General features: G+C 44.6%; 1 long non-coding RNA gene across 1 annotated transcript in view; it reads right to left on the bottom strand.

Annotated features, from left to right (window-relative positions):
* LOC137632311 (uncharacterized) overlaps positions 1–15,170 on the bottom strand; it is a 192,027-nt gene that overhangs the window by 132,837 nt on the left and 44,020 nt on the right. The window lies entirely within an intron of this gene.

Raw genomic sequence — 15,170 nt, 5'->3', positions numbered from 1 at the left:
TGAATACCATGCCTATGATTTTCAGCTACAAAAGTCAACAAGTAGTTGGGTTTCATATGAAATAAATATCAAGTTACTGTACTACATATGTCATTTTGCTCATACTGTATTGAATGATATATTTTATTACAGTAATATTTCCTTATTCTATCACTGTTATTTTCAGTCTAATATGTGTTTGTATCTCTGAATGTTGTATTAGCTTCTTTGGTGGAGTATTCATCCCATACATAAAAGGGATTTTGACGAAGGAAAAATCTATTTCTGGGGAGAGACCTGTGACGCCCGGTGAAAAAGTCCTTCTTTGTACTTTTTCTGATATAAATCTTCCAAATATACCAGAGAAAATTAAAAGCATGGAATGCAGAGGATACAACCCTCGCGCGAGCACTTCGTGAGTGTCGTGTATACATTAGGGGCGTGTGAAAATCCACTATTCACAGGCTGTCTTCCATTTAGATAACTCCTCCATCAAAGGGAAGGGCCGTAACAAAGACCCCAGAAACCACACTTGGGCCACGCCACGTCACCCAACGAACGCCTCCTAGGTCATCCTTCTGCAAGAACATATGGCTTGGCAAGGAAAGGGTGGGTCCGTACAAAAATAACCGGGAAGGGTTTCCCCGGGCGTCACAGGTCTCTCCCCAGAAATAAATTTTTCCTTCGTCAAAATCCCTTTTCTGGGTCGACCTGTGACGGCCGGTGAAAATGTACCAGAGAATGCCTTCCAAGCCCAATAAAGTAATAACATAATGAGGAGAATACAATCACCATGTACGACAATAATATGATATAATAATGTAAGTAATCGTCTAATTACCAACTAGCCAAATGACATAGGGAACGTAAGGCTAAATAATTATGACGACAAGGAACCAACTGAGTGTCGAATCGCAAAAAGCATCAAACCTTACATGTCTAAGCATATCTAAACATTAAAGGAACTGTAACTACAATAACAGTTAAACCATAGGAATTAAACATGGCAAATATCATAGGTCTAATGAACTACCCAGGAGAGTGGTGACGTGGTGTGAGTGGCGGGTAGGAGGGAGAAGAGAAGAGATGGAAGAAAGGAAGAAGAGATTAATGGGGAGGGATAAGGCTCCCCGCTGCCATCGTCGGGTATTTAAGGGCCTGTAAGATCTTTAGATAGTGGCGTTTGACAACCATAGGGGATTTCCAACCCGTATATTTTTTAAAATCATCAAAGTCCCTGTTCTGGAAGTCATTGTTGGAGGTATCTACTGTCCGTACATCATGAGCCTGGGGAAATGATTCCGGATTAGAATGTTTAATGAAGTAGAGGATTTGTTGCCTGATACTGTGAATGGAAATAGTACCTCCTTGTTCCCTGATAACCAAGGGTCCAGACGAGCGGGTGGCAGTTCTAGCTAAAAAGGCCTTGAGAGTAGTGACTGTACACGGAGAAAAGATCCTGGGGAAGAAGAATAATCTTCCGAGGGGAGCACCTATTTTGCGGATCCTCATTTTTTAGCTAGGAGAGCTTTGCCTGGAAAAGGAGTACTTCGGCTGAAGGGAGGAAATCTATGTTTTCCGGGTTTTGTGAGAGAGCTGCTAGTTCTGATGTTCCATCACCTGAGGCCATAGCCGTTAGAAATAAAGTCTTCCTAAGAAGAGTGATATAAGAGCAGGATTCATTGTCCGTGTCCGTCGCAAGTTTGAGAACACCGTTCAGAGACCAAGAGTCCTTTTGTGGCCAAACCGAAGGTAGAAGCCTAGCACATGTTTTTGGAATTGATGAGAAATAGGAATCAGCTAGGTTAATGTTGAACCCAACAAGGAAGATCTTCTTCAAAGCTGACTTGATGGTGGTTAAAGTGCTAACTGTTAGGCCTTTGTCAAATAGGAATCTCAAGAAAGAGATGGCTAAATTCGGGGACATACGAGTATGGTCTGAACTCTTAGGGGATCTGCTAGTTGTTAACGGACGAATCATATTGGCGAATTGTCGAGTCCCTTTTGTCCGATTCGATGAAGAGATGGTTTTCCGGTTCAATGTTCGCGTCTTTACGAGCTGCCAACTTCCCGTAGTCCACAAAGTTAGAGTTTTGGCTATCCTTGAGTAATCTGACACAGTGAGTTTGGATTACTTGGGTCAGTTTGAGGAACGGGATCCGGATGGGACGGAGTTTCAACTCGAGGAGGAGAGGAAACCAACTGTTCTTGGCCAGTGAGGTGGTACTAAAGCCACTGCGCCCCGGAAGGAGCGTAGTTTGTGTAAAAGTTTCTTTAGAAGATTCACTGGGGGAGATAGGGAAATCTTCTTCTAATGGTTCCAATCCCAAGGTAATGCGTCCATGGCATAAGCCCGAGGGTCCAGGGTTGGGGTCACATAACAAGGAAGTTTGTGATTCATCTGAGTTGCGAATAGATCTACCTGGAGGCCCGGAACCAGCCTGAGTATCCAACGGAATGAAATTATGTCAAGAGACCATTCTGCCTCCAGTGGATTCGTCCTGGATAGTGAGTCCGCTCTCACATTCTGGCCTCCCGCTAGGTGAGTTGCTGACAGGAACCAGTTCTTTTCTGTTGCCCAGGCGAAGATAGTGACCAGGATCTGATTCAGGTTGGGTGACTTGGACCCTCCCCTGTTGACGTAGTGTACTACGTCTGTGCTGGCTGACACTACTCTGATGTGGGTCGACCTCGGAGGAGAGTCTCTCTTCAGGGTCAAGAACACTGCCATGGCTTCGAGAACATTGATATGGGACTGTTTCATGGTGGGTGACCAAGAACCTGAAACATCTGATGTTCGGAGTAATCCCCCCATCCACTTAGAGGCGCGGCTGTATGGAATGTCACTTGTGGAGGTGGGAATTATAGAGGAACCGATTTGGAGAGGTTCTTCGGTTCGGACCATGGGCGTAGTCTCATTTTCAAGACAGAGGGGATCTTCGAGACCTTGTCTCTTATAGGTACTGTAGCTCTCTTTCTCCAAACTCGATTGATGTCTTTGAGTTTGGCTTTTAATAGGAGATCTGTTACTGAAGTGAATTGGAGAAGGCCAAGGATACTTTCTAAGGCTTTTTGGACACCTGTTTGTGTTTGAGAAAATTCTTGATCTTGGAAACTATTCCTCTTACCTTTTCGAAGGGAGAGACAACGTGTGCTTCGAAAGGTCCCACTGAATGGCTAACCATTCTAAGTGGCCTGATGATCGCAGCCGAGACTTTTGGAGATTGACCCGAAATCACAGGTTGTCGAGAAATCGAAGTAATTCCTTCGTAGCTCTGTTGCCTTCTATGGCCGGCCGGGCCCAAATGAGCCAACCGACCAGATAAGCAATGATCTGTATCTCTTGGTTCCTGAGTTGTTCTAACACTGTCTCTCCCAGTTTCGTGAATATCCTGGGATCAATGTTGAGGCCGAAGGGCATGTCTTGAACGCAAAGGCTTTCCTGCCTAGGCGGAAACCCAGATAAGAAGAGAAGTTTCGATCTATAGGCGCAAGATAATAGTTGTCGGTAAGATCGACAGAGGAGGTGACGGCCCCACGGGGAAGTAAGGTCCGTACCTGAGAGATAGTCAACATCCGGAACTTGTCGCAGAGAATGTAAGAGTTTAGCTTGACAAGTCCAGGTCCACTCTCAATGCTGACAAGCCTTTCTTCGGAATTGTGAACAGGCGGCCTTGGAACTTCAGTGATCGATCCCGTTTGATTGCTTTCTTCTTGAGTAACTCTGTGGTGTACTCTTTCAGGATGGGAGTGGATTTCTGGGAGAAGGTCACTGGTGGAGGAGGAGGACCTTGTGGCCATTTTCACCTCGAACCTTTAGAGGTTATGCTATGAGCCCACAGACCGAAAGTCCAATGGTCTAGAAAGTGGTAAAGTCTCCCCCCTACCGGGACCACCTCGTTGTGAGGGAGTGAATCTAGGTCCTTTCCTTCTCCGAGCCCCCTTTTTCCTAGGTCCGCCTCGATGGCGGGACTGTCTTCTATTCCTGTAGCTTCCTCTCTGGTGTCCACGAAAGGAGCCTGAGGGTTCGGATCTAGGGCTGTATGCAGTCGAGGACATCCCGACGGGGTTGGGCTCTGTACCTGGGGAATCAGTGAGGTAGACCACCTGATGAGGGGGATTCGGATGCATAGACGTCGAATCAGAGGAAGGCTGTGATGACGAGTGGGTAACCGACTATCGATTCCTGTCTGATAGAGGCCTCAGACAGAACGTATTTCACACAACTAACCCGATCAGACCATCAAACGTGTAGGTCGGATTGGAAGGGCAGAGATTGGTTCTTCCTGAATATCCGAAACAAAGCCTCAGTGGGATAAATCGAGGCTAGGGTCTCCCCGAGGTGGGGTCCGGCTCTTTAAGAGTTGGTATGGCCAAACCTTCTTTGTCAGTTTGAATAGTAAGACCTGTCCATTTATCCATAATAGACAAGGCAACGATGAGAGCGGCTATAGATATGGCGTATTCCCCATAGTGTGGGGTGAGCTTGGAATTATCGTACCCCCCAGACCGACAACATCCTGGTCCAGACAGATCGGGCCTGCTCTTTAGGAAATAATACCGTTACCTTCGGTACCTTGTCTAACCTAACGAAGGCAAGCTCTTTCAATCGAACGAATCCGTTGAACGGGAATTCTAGTACCTGAGAGAAAAAGCTGGGTCCCCCAGAGGGAGGACGTCTATGCCATCCAAAGTTATGGTACCATCTATATATGGAACATGTAAGGCAAATCTCTATGCGTTGTTTTTATCGAAGGATTACCTTCGGTACCTTGTGGGTCGACCTTACGCCTGGGGCTGTAGGGGGAGTCATCCGAGTTCCTGGACGGATCCGACTCACCACCATATCTTTGAGCTTCGTCATAGCCCCTTGGCTTTCCCTAGAATGTGTTGCTTTTAGCAGTCACGGTTTTATGCAAGGTAACATGAATATCAGGATCCTTTAAGGGTCCTAGGTCGGTGACGCAGGTAATGGCAAAGCTGAAGGCTCAAAACTCATCACCACCTACCTGCCCGTCCATGGGGTCGTCGTCCAACCTTAGAGAGGACACTCCGAGGAGATAGGGACTTCTAGATGGACCATTCCTTCCCAACCTTGATACCCAAGGGCGGAGAGCCTCTCTTGCAGGCCGGAGAGATTCATCATCATCCTGAAAGAAGTGAGGGGATTAGTGATGAAGGAGAAGACTGTTCTCCTCAATAAGCAATGCATACATTAATGCGGATCAAATCATTGCCAAAGGATACCAAAAGGAAATATATTAGAACCAACTTACCCCATGGGTCCGAAGTAGCGAGGACATCTCGTAGCAGAACGCGCATGACTCCCGGGAACCATGTAGGCGGACCTTCTGTAAAAGAAAGGGGACATAAGTCTGGATGTTCCTTGAAACTTTGGTTAGTGATCCTATTCACAGGCTGGGATCAGCCGTATAACTCATAAAAAGCAATTTTAAAGAAAAGCCATTTAATTTACTATCTTTGGGGTATAGTGCGACACTTGTATTCATGAAATGTGACACTGTTGGCGCATTCGCCATAGGTTGGCCACCCCTGACTCAGACGTTCAGAACCGGGGCTAACATTATTTTACCTATGAGGTTTATGGTTACATGTTATGTGGTTACTAGATATTAGTATTCTTTTGATTCACCTGTTCACTGACCAGAGTCTCAAGGAACAGTAGATAGCCTCTCATGGCATGGCTGGTCTCGACGTGGCCCTTCACTAGAAGGGGCCAACGTTCGGTTCCAAGTACTGAGTGGAAATCTATTTCTATCTGAACACGATGTTATATGGATATTTATCCTTATTTATACATAGTTAGAATTGAATATGCATAAATATAGGCATAATTAATTTATTTCCATTTGAACACGATGTTGTATGGATAATTATCCATATTTATACATAGTTTGAATTAAATATATGCATAAATATAGGCATAATTATGTTCATATATCTTCATTAGGACTTCAAGAATAGCTAATGAATATTACCAACGCAAATTCAAAGTGTCATTAAAGTAAGTACAGTTTACTTTGTATTCATGTTAAATCCTTTCCTTTACAGCTAAAACAAAAGATTTGCCACCCGTGGTCTGAGTGATCTCTGTTGCTACCGGAGATACGGTAACAAAGGTCCGTCATAGTGACAACGGGAACACCAGAGGAAATCTAATATTAACGTCAATGCTGAACGCCTGTACGATATCCGTTTAAGCCGGAGATTCGATGAAAAGAACCGTAATAACGATATTGTGATTATTCTTGAAAAAGGGTTCATACCCTGGTTCTGATCGTCTGATTGATAAAAATGTTAACTCCGGTTCTGACCGTCTGATTGATCTCTGTTTGTACCGGAGAACCAGTGACAAAGGTCCGTCATCGTGAAATCGTGAAACTCATCGGTACGATAACATTCCCCAATACTGAATGTCTGTGTTATCTCCAGTGAAGCCGGAGATTCGATGAAAAAAGGGACCGTAGTAATGTAATTGTGATCAATCATGACAAAGGTTCGTGTGCAAAAGGCCTCAGCCGGAGTCTGAGTGCCGGATTTGACTGTTGCACTCCAAATATCTGACTAGTTCACACCTAATGAGTATCCATTATAGCAGAGTATAACTCAAGGCGGAGCTAAGGGTGTTGGCATAAAGCGACCCCAAATAATGACTCATACACTAACGTAACCTATTAATAGTGCTAGCTCTATTAACAGTAACCACAACAATAAAACGTGAATATCCTTAAACGTAATATCATTAAACGTATTAACATCAACTCGGAGAATAAGAAGAAGCAGGAATAACTCGTTATCGTATAAAAACGGAAAACGGGAAATCTACCTCTCTTACTCGAGCTTAAAAAAGAAAACGAGAGAAGGGGTAACTCATATCTGTAGAAACAGAAAGCGAGCACACACTGCTCACGCTCTTAAGGTTACATAATAACAACTAACATCACACAATAAAATAAGAAAAATAATAAATTTGATTGCTTTTTCCTTAGTAAAGTAACCAAGAACGAAGAATAACGACAACGTAACAAATAAACAAAAAGATATAGTCTAAATCGAGCACCTTCCTGAGGCGTGATCATAACAATAACAAAGACTAAATCGCTATTCTACGTAGGTCTAAATTGGACTTGCTAGCAAATAAATACTGAAATAAATACTGAAATAAACTGTCAAAACAAACTATGGTACTTAACATTGGTAAAGGTGAAGTAGCAACGTCAGTCATGTTGAATTAACGACAATTACTTTTGAAAATCACTATACAAAAACTTATCAACTATGCGGGCAAGTCCAAAAACAGAAGGATGACCTAGAAGGCGTTCGTGTGGGTGACGTGCCGTTGCCCAAGTGTGGTTTCTGGGGTCTTTGTTACGGCCCTTCCCTTTGATGGAGGAGTTATCTAAATGGAAGACAGCCTGTGAATAGTGGTTTTTCACACGCCCCTAATGTATACACGACACTCACGAAGTGCTCGCGCGAGGGTTGTAACCTCTGCATTACATGCTTTTAATTTTCTCTGGTATATTTGGAAGATTTATATCAGAAAAAGTACAAAGGACTTTTTCACCGGCCGTCACAGGTCGACCCAGAAAGTCTATATTATATACCATAATTCACATGTTACAATAAAAAAAAAATCATATTTGACCCCTGACCCCTAATCCTGATCTTTGCCGTCACCTCACAAACTCTGCTCATCCTACCCCACAAAAAGGGGGTGGTGAGTAGCCTTACATCATCCCCTTGGAAGAGAACAAAAAAGGCTGGCCTGGACTTGATGACCATCTGTTTCTTCCTCGTTAAAGGGTTTGGCCTCACAAAGCTCTATGAGCTTTGTTTTACCCAAAGGCATGATGTGGCAATAACCCTGAAGAGTTAAGGCCTACGAGACTTGTCGATGACAGAGGAGGTGGCTGCAAGTGGGCAGCAGTCGTCACCATCTGAGATATAGATCCCAGACGGAAGTTGCAAAGTAACTCATTTCGTACCCAGAGGGTACGGCAGCGACGAGTATGAATTGTAAGCAATCACCTAACTCATTCATCGACTAGCTTCAAAGAGCAAGGACGGGGCATGAATAAATCCAATCCTTGCCAGAGGAATCCCCTGAAGGGAAAACAACACAGATGAAGATAGTCTCTCCCGTGGACGGGAAAGGCGAACAACCTTTGTTGCCATTGTTGGCAATTCTCCCCGCAAGTGAGGAGGTTGCTGGACAGTGGCTGGTGGAGTAACTCTACCCCAAAAGGGAAAATTGCTCAACACCTAGTGGAGGTTAACTCTTCCTTGAAAGGGAAAATTATCCAACACCTTTAGGCGAACCTCTGGGCAGTACTCTCTGCTTCCTGTCAATGAGCTAAGCTCAACATCAAGTGATGCTTGTGAAACATAGCTGAAACTCGTTTCTGGGTTCACCCTGTACGGGTTACCCAACAAGTCACTCTGAGGAGTTCTTGTCAGCATCTGCTCATACCTGCCCGCTGAAGCAGAGCAAACATTGGGTGAGCAGCATTAGTCGAGGCCAAAGACCTCTTACTACCTTTCCTTGCATGGAGACCCTGTGAGTCCCAAGGTAGCACTAAAAGAAAAGGGACTTTTCATTAAGCTTTAGGTACGTTGCTTATACTCGTAAAACTGGTTAAAAGGTTTGGCAGAGGAGAAAAAACTGTGTTCACTCTACTGAGCCGAATTTAAAAGTGACGTTAGTCGCTAGTGCTGGTGTGAGCGGATGGGCTAACCTACCCTGCTAACTAGGAGGAGGTAATTACACCTTGACAAAAAGCTTATTGGCTGGTTTCAGCTATGCCAAAATAAATACTCCATAGTAGAGAGAAAAGTTTGTATGTTGCGCAGGAAAAAAAAGTAGGTAACGTCAGCCATTTTTCCTTACATTATCCTCTTCACTCATTTTGGTAGAGGTAAAAATGCAACAACCTAGATTCTTTTTTGCTTGCACACAAGAGAATATCTTTAAAAGAAAGTCTAACTTCTAAATTCTCTATTTTCTTTCCTAAAAATCTTCCTGATGTGCAAACCTCCATGGTTGAAATTGGATAAAGTTAATCAGAATCAAAATACATTAAAGCTGTGAACATTCTAATCAACCATGGATTGAATGGAAACAGTTTAATTTCTAAAACTACAAAATTTTCATATGTACTGTAATCCTAATTCTGTCATGAAAAAAATTTCTATACTCAAATATACAAAAAGCAACTGATTTGATTATAAGAATAACACTACTAATACTTTTCTACAATAGGTATCACATTAGAAAGAGCTAAAAAGGGCATTGACTTCTATTTACTTTACCAAGCCGAAGTAAAAAAAGACGTTTGTTTAAAAGTGCTTGTGTGAGCGGGGTGGTTGGTCTACCCCGGCTTACTAGCGGAGGGTAATTACATATCACAGAAATTTTAACGGCTGGTTTCAACTATCGCAGATATAATACTCCTATGTACAGAGCGTAAGATTTGTATCTAGTGTCGGAACAAATTTAATTATCGGACATGCAGATATAGGCAATAGTCAGTTCAAAGAAACTGCCTTGAAACAAGATAAGTTATGCTCTGAGTTCATCGTCTTCCTGAATGGAAGAGCAAGAATAATGGCTCCTTCACAAAGGTACACAACATATGATGTCTCATAGGTTGGTATCCTTGTATGAACAAAATCCCTAATGCCATATGCCTACTTCTTGGTGTGCTTCAGCTTCTGGTTACAAAGGAGAGTAATAAAACTTCCTAAGTGTGACATTTTGTTTGTACAGCTATTCAGAGAGAAGCAGGTGGGCGGATTTATGATTTTGGACTTCTTAACCTGGAACTAGGGTCTGTGAAGCCCCTCAGATCAAAAGTGTAACAAAGGGAAAACCTTGCAGTTACACTATAAAGAAAAAGTTAAAAGGTTGGACAGCAAGAAGGAAGAAAGGGAGAAAGAATGGAGGTAAAGTAGAAATATATAAAGAAAGTGCAACAAGGGGCTGAAGGAACACTGCAAAGGCCCTTAAATAATGCCAAAAATACACTGAGTGAGGTGCACGGACAGTAATACCTCCCTACATGAAGCAGGTGGCCGTAGCTTCCTCCTCATGCCACCTGTCGTTAATCCAGGTAACTAACTCCTTTTGTACCCAGAAGGTAAGGTGGCAATGAGCAGGAACTGCAAGCAGTCACCTGACTCCTTCGTTGTCAAGCTCCAATAGGCTTTGCTTCAAAGAGCAAGGGTGGGGCATGAACTGCTCCAATTCCTGACAGAGGAATCCCCCAAGGGGGAAACCAGCTAGGCGAAGGTAGTCTCTCCCGCGGGAAGGAAAGCCGACCAAGCCCTGTTGCCGCTATCAGCAATTCTTCCCGAAAACGGGAAGATTGTTGGATAGTGGCTGATGGAGGGTAACTCTTCCTTGGAAGGGAAAATTGCCAAATATCTTGTGGAGGTTAATTCTTCCTTAGAAGGGAAAGTTGTCTATCTGGAGGTGGACCTCCGGGCAGTGCTCTCTGCTTCCCGTCAACAAGGTAAGCTCAAATTGAAAGTTTACATCAAGATTGCCTGTGAAACGTAACCGAAGCTCGTTTCTTGTTCTCCCCAAAGTGATTATCCGCCAAGTCACCCCAAGGAGTACTTGACAGTAACTGATCACGCCGCCCTGCCAAAACAGAGTGAATGTCAGGCTGAGCAAGAGCCAAGGCTAAACCAGTTGGGCGGGCGCAAGACTGTTTGGGTCAAAGACCTTCGGAGCTGGGGGGTGGGGGGTGTTTGGTCAACCCCAGGGTAGGATGTCTGCCCAATGATGATAGCTCTGAAAGAAAAAGGACTTTTTAGACTGTTTGGCCAGTTGCTTTTAATCGTAAACCGGTTAAAAGGTTTTCGTGGGAGAGCAAAACTACGTGTTTACTCTACCGAGCCAAAATAGAGAGCGAAATTTGTTTACTAGTGCTTGTGTGAGCAGGGTGATTAGTCTACCTCCATTAACTAGTGGAGAATAGTTACATCTCGCAAAAACTTTAACGGCTGGTTTCAACTATCACTGAAATAATACTCCTTTATAAAGAGCGTCAGATTTGTATCTAGTGTCGGGACAAATTTAAATTATCAGATATGCAGATACAGTACAGGCAATACTCAAGCCAAAAATGATATTTTTGGGCTCAAGCCATGGCGTCCTGATGGAAGGTTCCTTTTTGGTAGCTTCCTTGGGTATAAGACTACTAAGATATTCCCAGAGAATTTAACCACAGGTTATCACAGAATTCTAACTTCCTGAGCGAGTATCTCAAAGGTTTCCCTTTAAGACATCGTAATACAACAGGGGACGCGCATGTCTGAACGCGCCACATAGCTATCTTCACCCCGAACAGAGTTAATGCTTCGGTGTGTAAGGACTGAGAATAGCTGGGAGCCGTTCCACAGCTAATCTCACTCGTGGCTACTACTGATACTCGAGACGTAAACAAACGGACGCCATTGCTCTGATGACGTCACGCCCGTCTTCATCCTTTGTTTAGTAGCTGCCCTACTTAGACGGATTTTCCCTGTGTTATCTTTATCGCTTTGCATCTTCGCTATGTCGTTACCTTCAGCCTCGCCTTCTTCTGGAAAGTTGAGTACAAGGTTCCAGTATTGTTTAATTAAGCTCTGGCCGTAAAGTAAATATTACTTTTCGAAATAATTGATGTTTTGTGGCAGAGCTGTGCCTCTACCGGACCTGCCATTTTATGGCGTCGTTGTTGTTATGCATGTCTTATTTAGTTAGCCACAACAACGTTTCCGGCATTATATACTAATCGAATTCATTAGTTTATTTAGTCTTCATAGCTAGGAACTTTTATATCGTGTTTAGACGCTTTTTCTCGGTCATCGATTGACCTCATACCAGTCGGCTACTATAGCCCCCAGGCCAGGAGCCTACATACAAGTGTTCATGCATGATTTATTAGTGATCCTAGACTAAGTTATGAAGATAGTGGCATTATTATTTTACAATACTTTTGACAGTGATGCAAATGTTTTCGCCTTCAGGGACCATATAGGGGATAGGCTAGTCAGTGACTCTTTCTAGCCTAACCTAATATTAGGACCCCTATATGCTTCCTTCATCCCCTGCCTTGGCATTCCCTCTATTTAGCCTTGATCCCTTTTTTGGGCTCAAGCCATGGCGTCCTGATGGAAGGTTCCTTTTTGATAGCTTCCTTGGGTATAAGACTACTAAGATATTCCCAGAGAATTTAACCACAGGTTATCACAGAATTCTAACTTCTGGAGCGAGTATCTCAAAGGTTTCCCTTTAAGACATCGTAATACAACAGGGGACGCGCATGTCTGAACGCGCCACATAGCTATCTTCACCCCGAACAGAGTTAATGCTTCGGTGTGTAAGGACTGAGAATAGCTGGGAGCCGTTCCACAGCTAATCTCACTCGTGGCTACTACTGATACTCGAGACGTAAACAAACGGACGCCATTGCTCTGATGACGTCACGCCCGTCTTCATCCTTTGTTTAGTAGCTGCCCTACTTAGACGGATTTTCCCTGTGTTATCTTTATCGCTTTGCATCTTCGCTATGTCGTTACCTTCAGCCTCGCCTTCTTCTGGAAAGTTGAGTACAAGGTTCCAGTATTGTTTAATTAAGCTCTGGCCGTAAAGTAAATATTACTTTTCGAAATAATTGATGTTTTGTGGCAGAGCTGTGCCTCTACCGGACCCGCCATTTTATGACGTCGTTGTTGTTATGCATGTCTTATTTAGTTAGCCACAACAACGTTTCCGGCATTATATACTAATCGAATTCATTAGTTTATTTAGTCTTCATAGCTAGGAACTTTTATATCGTGTTTAGACGCTTTTTATCGGTCATCGATTGACCTCATACCAGTCGGCTACTATAGCCCCCAGGCCAGGAGCCTACATACAAGTGTTCATGCATGATTTATTAGTGATCCTAGACTAAGTTATGAAGATAGTGGCATTATTATTTTACAATACTTTTGACAGTGATGCAAATGTTTTCGCCTTCAGGGACCATATAGGGGATAGGCTAGTCAGTGACTCTTTCTAGCCTAACCTAATATTAGGACCCCTATATGCTTCCTTCATCCCCTGCCTTGGCATTCCCTCTATTTAGCCTTGATCCCTTTTCTGAGTAAAGGGATTAATTGTCTAATAGAGTATATATCGCCTCTCTGTCCTCCCTAAAGGAATGAACCCCCTTTAGGGCTGCGTCCGAGAGTGAGGTTAGGCTAGCCTACCTCTATGGCTAGGATAGTCTATGACTTTCCTGCGATAGCGATATGTCTTCTTCCTTTCCTAGTTCAGGACTTTTAGCCCTGTTCTAGGTTAGGTTAGGAAGGTTTCTCTGTTCCATGCTGAAACTGTACTCTTGCACCGTTTTAGCCGATCAGCCTGATCTTAGGTTAGGGAGTGTCCTCCCTTTCCTTAGTGGCCGCTCTGGTACAGAAACCCTTCCTGGGAAGACTTCTCTCTTCTCCCTCCCCACCTATCTCTTGTATAGCCTAGCCTATGCTTAGGTTAGTTTATACTCATCTGTCCCCTGTCCTACAACTCCTCCTTAGGGTGGAAGAGTAGGGCTACCCGAGCTTCCTTGTGCAGTCCACTCTGGTACATATACCTTCATAGTGTCCTATAAGGTTAGTTACTAGTATAGTTCTGCATATGGGAGTCTCCCCCCCCCGCTCTTGGGTGTTCCCTAGCCCTCCCTTGGGCTACCTTGCTCCCGGTCCCTAGTGACCCCTGCTCATGGATGTTAGAGCCTGCCTCTATCATGGGTACACCCCCTCAGGGAGGGGGAGGGATGTCTGGAACCCTGATGGTACTTCCTGCATCCCTTCCCCCCTCCCCCCTGTCTCTCTATCTATCCAGGTGCCGGTCTCTTGCCGCCTCTACTGTCGGCAATACCTGCCTCCTACTTGGTGACTTCCCTACCCTTGCCGCCAGCCCCCCGTGTACCGAGGGACTGCCGGCTGCCGCCGGCTACTACCGGCGGCTCTCCTACTCCTATCTAGTCGTCCGCTTGCCGGTCGATCACCGGAGTGCCGGCGTATACTGCCGGCAACCCGATACAGCCTTTACCATCCTTATCCCAGTCACCAACCTGGCATCCTCCGACTGCCGGAGCCGCCGCTCCTTGCCGGCGTGCCGCCGTTGTGCCGGCGGCCGCCATCCTGGTATTTAACTGACTTTTGAAAATTGTCTGTCCTAATGCCAGAATCTATGCTGGAGCGAGCTCCGGCATGCCGGCGGCTTGCCGGATGCCCCGGAGGCGTCAAGAATACTTGCACCCCCTTACTGTAGCTATCATAAGACTATGATAGCCCTATATCGCAAACAGATAAGCTGCTTCTGCTATTAAGATCAGTACCTAGTACTGCTCTATTAGTGATCATGCTGTCTCTTTGCATTCTTCTAATTCCAGCATGCTATGTGCATCTTAGCACGGCTGGTTGCCAGAAGCAGTTACCCTTTAAATGAGGCCTTCTGGCTCTGTACTGGGAACCGAATGAATTCGATCCCAATCTTGTCCTTGGTTTTCCATGGAATTCCAAAATACTTGGAATTCTAGGAAAATATATCCAATGATCTCGGTCATTTGGATTATCCAGGGACCAAGCTTATGGTAACCACCCGGGCGAGATGCATGGAGCATGTTCTCCTTTACTGTTTTCATTCTCTATGCATCACACCCTCTTTAAGTTAAAATTAATGATTAATATTAACTTAGTTTAAGAGCCATTCTTATGACTCCCCCATACTCATTTTCTCTTTCTTCCACAGGAGGAGCAGATGAAGTGTGACTTCGCCTTCTGCGCTGTGAAACGCCCGCAGTTTTACGGGCATACGGCTTGCAGGACTCACGCCCCTTGTGCAGACAAGAAAGGGGATTTGAAGTTTTGGAATCCACTGGATTGTACGGTCTGCCAGGCCCACCTAGTTGAGGCCTTCCATAACCCTCCTTCAGCGGAGGTTAGAGACATTTCTCGTGAAAAGCTGCGCAAGTGGGTGCGTGGCTTTCAGAAAAATGCTACTGGACCGTACCTGGCCACCGAAGAACTGAGGTCCCTATTGTTCCCTAAGGCCTCCCCTGACTCAGTGGTACCAAAAGATGTGATCCCCACTGTCCAAATTACGGTGGAACCTGATGTGGTCATGGCTCAGT

This window comes from Palaemon carinicauda, chromosome 41 (assembly GCF_036898095.1).
Source record: "Palaemon carinicauda isolate YSFRI2023 chromosome 41, ASM3689809v2, whole genome shotgun sequence".
NCBI lineage: Eukaryota > Metazoa > Arthropoda > Malacostraca > Decapoda > Palaemonidae > Palaemon > Palaemon carinicauda.
This window is presented reverse-complemented; position numbering and strand designations above follow the sequence as displayed.